We start from the raw sequence: 8,245 nt of genomic DNA on the forward strand, positions 1-8,245 counted from the left end.
GTCGTCCTCTAATTAATTCTTACTCGACTCAGCCTAGTATCTTTTGTCTGAACTAAATTCAAAACCCACTCCGGCCGCGATTGTAAAATGTCACGATTCGCCTTCTCCGACTAAAAATCTGAAAGCCGGTCGTATCTCCAGACGATTTTATTTTGAATCATGCATAGGGAATTATTTTCGAGCAAAATCAGATCAGACTCTCGGGCGAGTTAATCGCTCAATCGTCCGTTCGTCGGAACTCCAATTCGCTCCGTTCTCTGTAGAGACGAATTCCGCAGGAGCAAAAATTGTATCTTCGGTACGAACAAAAACAGTAATAATTCTTAAAACGAACAATTCATGTTATTTAATTTTAATCCGAGCTGAGAGGTTCTAATTCAAGAGCACGTTCAAATTTCAGTCAAGACACAATTTTTCTCCAATCAACGTCGACTTGAATCTTTGTCAAATCTGCCACAGCATTCGTTTTGTCGTGATCTCATATAGTTTGAAACACATCGACAATTAATTTTAGTGGGGAGTTTAAAACCTAGTTTCCTTAATTAATTATTTTCTTGATTCACTGTCATGGATCGTGCAAACAAAAAAAAGGAGAAAAAGAAATAAAAAAGGGAAAACGCACGCACACAGGCTACACACGCACGCCAACAACTGGTCCTAGCGCTCAGCCCGACGCTCTCTGCACCAATGGCTACAGCCGGCCAGTGAGAAATGCCGCCTATTCCCGACCAATGGAGCGCCAGTGTTGTCACGTTAAATCAGACAGCAGCCAGCGTTCCTTAGCGCAGAAGCATTTCCTGGCATCTCCCTGTCTTCTTGCTCCCTCTACCGAGCTCCATCCAGGATAGCTCTTCCACTGCTCCCTCACGCTAGCAGCAGACCACCGGCGCCCTTCTTCCACCTCCGGTCCGTAGGGACCTCCTCTGGTCCGAACGCAAGCAGGTGCCCTTCCTCCACTGCGCCCCTCCTCCCATCGGCACAGGAGCTTCCCATGGCCGGCGCACGCCCCTGCTCGTGCCTTCACGGCCGTCGGGGCATCGGCTCCGAGCTCCCTCCCTGCTCCATGGCCGCTGGCCCCTCGCCCCTGCTCTTCCCCCTTGGTCGCGCGCAGGAGCTCCCTAGGCCGACCTCGGCCAGGTCCATGTCCATGGCGTCGCCTCCCTCTGCCCTCCCTGTGCTGTGCGCTCTACTCGCCAGGGCCGGAGTTCTCCATGGTCGAGCTCCTTGTCCTCCAGGCCACTGGGTTGCAGGAGGCCGCACCCTTCTTCTCCAAGACCGGCGCTTGTTTTCCCCCTGCGTCTTCTTCCATGCACACCTGCAGGCCGCCGGACCTTGCTCCATCTGGATTTCGCGCCATATGCTCCTTCACCAATGCCATGGAGAGATCTGTCAACAGAGCAATGCTAGGCCTCGCCTTGGACCTTGGGTTCGCACCAGCGAGCTCACCTGTAGGTTCAGCCATGGCTCCTGCAATGTCTAGTTCCTCCCTCGCCTAGCACCACATCGGCTCGCCTCACCTCAGCCCGACTGGGCGCCGACACCCAGCGAGCTCCTTCGCAAGCAGACTATGGCCTAGGATGCTGAGCTCGCCTAGATCACTTGCTCCTGTGTTTCCCCTCATGGCGTGCCCTGCTTAGTCCAGCATCCAATCCTCTCTGCTGTGGTCGAGCTCACCTTCACTAGCTCGCGACCACTATCCCTGTGCCGCTGGATGCCATTCCTCTCTGTTCTGCCCTTGCCATCCGCGCCCCAGTGTCTGGACTGCGCTCGCCGAGCTCCTCCTCACGTGCTCCTCCACCGGTCCGTGCCCCTGCACTTGCAGCAGCGGCCGTGGATCCCCTCTGCGTCACGCCCTCGGCGTGCTCGATGTAATGCCAAAGCAGCAGCAGTGACGACCTTCGTTGTGTCACGCTCGCCAAGTCGGGCCTCACATCGTCGATCTGCGCAGCGTCTGCGCATCATCGTCGAAACACGCGGTGAGCTTCTCGCTGTCCCATGTTCCTGGATTTTATAAAATGACTAAACAAATAAATTGTGTAATGATTGTGTATGTCGTCTAATCGCAGCCCTTGTCGACGTCACGCCTCGCGCATCGCTCGTCGGCAAAGAGCCCAAACTAATGGCATGCATGCGCGACACGAGTCGGCCAGGTTGTTCGCCTTGAATGATTCACGATTTGTTTTATTTACGTATTCGGTCGATGATGTGCCTGCGTGTTTATATGTGTGTGAAAATATAATTGTATGAATGAAAGCGTGTAGAGAAGAAAATGAAATAGAAAAGAACTCGGGTATTTTTATTTTGATAGAAAAATATGAGATGCGTTGTTTGATGCAAAGACTAAGTTTAAATAAATAAATGCAGATTATGCCTTGGGAAATGCATCGATATGTGTTTATGTGAAAAGTGTATTTGTTTTATGCAATGTGATGGGATTCATAATCATATAGGGAGTATATTTATTGATGTGACGAGTAGTTTAGAAAAATGCTAGTTTGCGTGGAGGATGTATTGTTAAAACATGAGTATCGGAGTTCATATATTAGTGGTTATGCTACGATGATCGAAGTGTCTCGAGTGCACGCCACCATATCGTTGTATGGGAGACAAGGTTATGCGCATGATGAGTTTAGTAAAAATCCATCGGTGTCACTAGTGTTAAGTTGAGGATTATTTGCGCGTGGAAATTAATAATGTGTTTAATACTTAGAACTCTTAGTCGATAGTAGAAATTGTTTTGGCTTATATAGACAGGTGGTGACATGCCAAAGTAGTCATCGCTTCCTCTATATCTTGAGTCGGGTCAATACGCGTTATGTGTTCATAAATTGGGAAGTAAGCGCGTGATGGTTTCGAGTTAGAAATCAGTGGTTTATGATTTGTATGATTGGTCGGTGTGTGTACAACACTTGTGAATATGAATGTTTATAAAAATGTTGTAGTGTATGTTGTGTCTCGGATTGCGATAATAATCGGCAAGCCGACGTGTATGTTATTTAGCGGGCTATGTCGTTGCTCCAGTTAGCCGACCTGTCAAATGGTTTGGTTAAGCTCATAGTCATGATGATTTGCTTGTTGTATTCTAAATGCGTATGGTTATGGTCGCGGATGAAAAGTAGTAGTGTTCATGTGATGTCTAAGTTAAAATGCAAATTAGTGTGTGAAGGGCGCACCGATACACGTATATGTACCGGGTCCGATTATTGTGGTGGAGGTGTTTGTTAATTGTGTGTGGTGATTCTAGCGTACAAAATAACTCGGATAAAAATTGGTAAGTTGACTTGTGGGTTCTCACTTGGTTATTTTAACTCTAACAAATGTCAAAGTGTTAGAATGGTTCAAGTCTCTAGAACGCGCCAATTCTTGAAGTAAATAGGAGCTGAAATTTATAGTTGCTGTTTTGGACTGCACGCACTGTTTTCGTCGTGCTGTATGTTTGATGAACTAAATTGTGTTTTCTGTAGAAAGGCCATATAGAAGAGTTGTAGATAACCTTATTATCTTACTTGTGTTAAAATTTGACACCCATAAGTCTGATCGTTTAGAAGTTATGCTTTTCACAAATTCAGTAACTGAATCTGTCCAATTTCTGTACAGATTTCAGAAATTGTATTGTTTGCTTAAGTTAATGTTATAATCAGTTCATGGTTGTTATAAAAAAGTTGTAGATGCTTTTATTGTCTTTCTTGTGTTAAAATTTCACAACCATAGGCCTGACAGTTTAGGAGTTATGAATTTTACAAACTGGTTGCTGTGTTCTGTCCACTGTCAGAACAGATTTCGAGAACTGTAATGTTTGATTTGATTAAACCTGGAATCACTTCTTGGTGATTATAAAAGTTATGTAGTGCTTTTGCCAAGCTTTCCAAAAAGTCTTGGATCGCCCTTTTTGGTGGTATAAAGATTAAGTTATAGGCGTTTGAAGTGTGAAGTCTGAATCTGTCCAAATCTGGACAGCAAAGCCTTCCTAGTGTCTTTTAACCATGATACACTTTAAATCAACCTGAGTTGTTTATAATGGATATGTATACAATTTAATTATCTTTCCAGAAAGTTTAAGAGCAAATGATTTGGATGTCTGAGTCTCTAGTTATGAATTTTCGAAGGCATAAGTCTGAATCTGCCCAAATCTGAATATAGTTGTCGTTTATCACTATTTAACCTTATTAAGTGTCTAATCACCTTGAGATGATAATACCAAAGTTGTAGACAACTTCTTAGACTTTCCAAAAGTATTTGATCACTATTTTTAGATGAATATCTTGTGAGTTACGACTGAAACAAGTAAATGTTGTGCTGCTGTCCTAACCTTGTTGATTGTGGTTGATTGCTCTACTCTCTTGTCTTGCTTGAGTATGATTGATAGTGTTATCTCATGATCCCTATATTAGTAGACTATATAATTGAAGATATACAAGTAACTAGTGCAGTAGTAAATTAAATGGTTGACGTCTAGTAAGAAATTAGCTTCGATCAACGTCAGTTTAGCAAGTGTCACTATATGGACGAGAAACGAAATTAATGAGATGTTACCATTTCTAATAATTGTGCTGCTAATCTGAGTACTACTAAATAACCAACCTCAATAGATTAGTATAATAAGCAGTGTAATTAGAGATGGCAATGGGGACCCGATCCCCGATTCCCCGCGGGGAATTCCTCTATTAGGGGATGGGGATGGGGATGGGGAAGTTTCTTCCCCCACGGGGATGTAAATGGGGAAAAGTTCTCCCCCGGCGGGTAAACGGGGACGGGGATGGGGAAGCATTCCCCATCCCCGTTCCCCGTGGGGACCCGTTAAACTTACATGCGATAATGTTTTCATGTAATAGTTAATGATAAAAGTAAAGAATTACCTTGTCAAGAGATCACTCGTTGTACAAATACATTGATTTTAATGTGCACATAATGAATTTTACATCTAACAATGTGTATAAGTGACAATATTTTATATTAATAACAAATGAAGTACAATTTAATTATAATTTAAGCGGGGATGGGGATCCCCGACGGGGATTTATCCCCGCGGGGAACGGGGATGGGGAAGAAATGTCCCCCGCAAGCGTTCGTGGGGATCCCCGCGGGGAAATTTTTTTGTCGCGGGGACGGGTTTGGGGAGCTAAAACCCGACGGGGAATTCCCCGTTGCCATCCCTAAGTGTAATTAGGCTATCACTTTCTTATGTGCCCTTGGATGTATGCTTGCATTAGAGTATTGCGAACAATTGTAAAACCCGATTAAGTGACTATTCCTTTTTAACTAAGTTTATCTATATAGAAGCCATGACAAATTGATGTGTACTTAACTAGTATAATAATGAAGGAACTAATGAAAAATTAGAGCGAATGTGATAAATGCTTGCATGTGTGATGCCGTGTTGCACTAGTTAATTCTAGAAAGTAATTGTCGTCTTTCTAATGGTATTGATTACGTAGGCCCGATGACGTGTGGATAACTAGTGCTAGTGTGTGGTTGTTTACGATGTCTTACGATTTAATGTTTAGTTCACTACCGTCTATTTTGGGATTGTCTTGTGATATACTTCATCATATTCATACATATGCATCCTGCATCTCATTTAGGACCGAGAGATGATGATCATGCAAGTGATGTGGTGTCAACCACAAGATGAGTTGGTGGACGACCCAGAGAAGGATGGACTTGACCAGTTGATGCTCGCCAAGCGAGTGCCACCCAGCAAACACTGTCTAAGTGTTAAATTAAAGGCAAGCCCTGGTTTTATGCATAACCGTTTATATATGCTATTTTACTACACTTAATGTTTGTAGGCTTGTACTGTGCACTTAAGTGTAGGAGTTGGTTGAAACCCTAGTTGCATGAACTCAGGATTCCTTTTGAGATGGATACTAGTATGCTAGGTCGAGTAGCTGCTATGCTAAATCAGGATCTCGATAGAAGTCGAGTGATTTTTCTAGCACTCGCGCGAGGTCAGGAATTGGTTGTATCCATTTTTGATAATAGAATGATGATGGTCTGTGGACACGGATCCATGGGGATGCGTTGTCTATGAGACTAAATTGGAATAAGGATTAACGTGCGGATACCAGTGTCAAGCGTTTGTGTTGGAACTTGCTACCAGGTGCAAGGGGATCCAACGGGGGTGAGAGTTGATGTAAACAGGGTTCTCGCACGAGATGGCAAAAGCTCTGTTAATCTAGCCTCTTAAGGGCACTGTGCGGGGGTATTTATAGGTATCTGAGTGCCCAGCGTCCTGTGTTAAGGACGCATATGCCCTCAGACATCTAGGTTATCCCCGGAATATTCCCATAAAGCGGGGTTATAGACCGTAATTACAGGGATGCCTTTACAAATTAGGCCCGTAACGCGCAGCGGCCACGCAGGGCCTGTTACAATGGGTCGGATCACACGTGGGCCTCCATGCTGGATGAGGTCGCAATGATGGGATGACCTCGTCACAGGTCTTCGTCCGATGACGTGTGGGACGAAGGGTGAGCCTGCCTGTTGTCTTGTCTCCGTCGGTCCGACGATTACGGCGAAGGCATCGAGCGAAGGGTGGCGTCTTTGTCTTCGCCCCAACATTTGCCCTCTGAGGGACCAGTTCAACTAAGTCATCTGGTGCCGAAGACGTCGCTAGATGGCGGAGACGCTGCCCTCGCTCGAAGTGGTTCCGCGGGGGTTTTTGACATGACCGTTGATTGACACCGTACTGTTGGACTGCGGGTTTCCCGAAGCGCCGCGTCCTGTGTATAAAAGGGGGCGGGGGGCGGCGCGTTTTGAACTTTATCTTTCTGCACTCCGTGAAAACCCTAGCCGCCTTTTCCACCATCTTGCTGCTCGTCTGCCCTCCTTGCTCTTGTTCGCCGGAGATCTGGCCCGAGTGAAGCAGACCGCCCGCCGCCGCCGACGGTACGTAGTGATGCCGACCTCCTCTTCTTCTACTGCCGCTACGCCACCGGCCGACGCGTCGTCTAAGGAGACGCTGAGTACTGTGGCGGTGGAGGAGTTGCGCGCCGACGATACGGTGGATTTCGGTGTGTCGCGGATGTCCTCGGTCCGCGTGCAAGATATGCAGCAGCTTGGTTACTTAGGCGGCGGAGTCGCTCGTGTCCCGGGGATGGAGGAGGTCCCCGAGCTGGAAGGCGAGTTGGTTGTGTTCGAGGCGTTCTTTGCCGCTGGTCTTCGCCTGCCTGCGCACCGATTTGTTGGAGAAGTCCTGCGCAGATTTAACGTTCAGATCCATCAGCTGACTCCGAATGCCGTGGTGGCTCTGTCGAAGTATGTCTAGGCGATGACTTCGTACGGCAGACAGCCATCAGTCGAAGTCTTCGTGAAGTACTATTGCCTGCACTGGCAGAAGAGGATGATCGGAAATGAAGTTGCCCAGTTTGGGTCCTGTACATTTACGCCGAAGACCGGCAAGACCTCGATGGAGGTAGTTGAGTTGGTTCCTTGCGCCCGCAACAAGTGGGGCAACTGGCATGAGTTTTGGTTCTACGTCACGGAGGGCACAGTCGAAGACCATCCGGGGCTCCCCGTGTCCGAGATGTGCTCGCATTATTACACAGCATACCCGCCGTTTGAATTGGCGGAGGAGGATGCAGACGAAGGGGCCCTTCGGTGCGCCGCCGGCCTGAGCAGCGGGCGCGATTTGGTTGAGGAGTTTGTGGCGTACGGGGTATGGCCTTTGGCGCATGGCTGGGCGTTGGGCAAAGTATGCCCTCGCCAGATGCCTTCCCATGGTGGGAAGCTGGTGCGAAGTCCTGCCTTCACGCTGGATCTGCATAGCCACGATCCGGACGCCTTTGTGCGTGAGGCGGAGGATGGGGCGGTGCGGATCGTCGGTCGGTACGTGCCGAAGACAGAGGGCCAGCGTAGCTGGGATATTCGCGGGTCTAATGACCGCTTGAACAGAGTTTTCGAGTTGAACCGTCTGCCGTATGGCGGTTATCCCGGCCAAGACGATGTGGATCGTCGCGGGAAGAAACCAGTGGTAGAGACTGGAGACAACCCCACGCCGGCGACCGCCCCGTCTTCTAAGAAGAGGAAACTAGGTATTGCTATGGGAGGTCTGGGGGTTTCTGATGGTTTTGCTAGGGAGTTGATGAGGACATGCGTGGCCCCCGGGGGGAAGGATGTCTTCGCCCGAGCTCCGGGAGTCTTCGGCGCGGACGCTGAGGGTTACCGGGGGTTGGTGGCCTAAGAATGTTCCTATCCCCCGCGCGGCCGGCGAAGACTTTTTTACATCTCGCATGGTTCGTGATTG

The 8,245-nt window shown here is 47.6% G+C and overlaps 1 long non-coding RNA gene across 1 annotated transcript; it reads left to right on the forward strand.

The window, feature by feature from the left end:
- Positions 1 to 794: 794 nt before the first annotated feature.
- LOC100192875 (uncharacterized) lies at positions 795 to 2,308 on the forward strand. The gene is made up of 2 exons (NR_159702.1): positions 795 to 1,976; positions 2,067 to 2,308. It is a non-coding gene; the product is annotated as an uncharacterized lncRNA (long non-coding RNA).
- Positions 2,309 to 8,245: the final 5,937 nt, after the last annotated feature.

Source organism: Zea mays, chromosome 6 (assembly GCF_902167145.1).
Source record: "Zea mays cultivar B73 chromosome 6, Zm-B73-REFERENCE-NAM-5.0, whole genome shotgun sequence".
NCBI classification, from domain to species: domain Eukaryota; kingdom Viridiplantae; phylum Streptophyta; class Magnoliopsida; order Poales; family Poaceae; genus Zea; species Zea mays.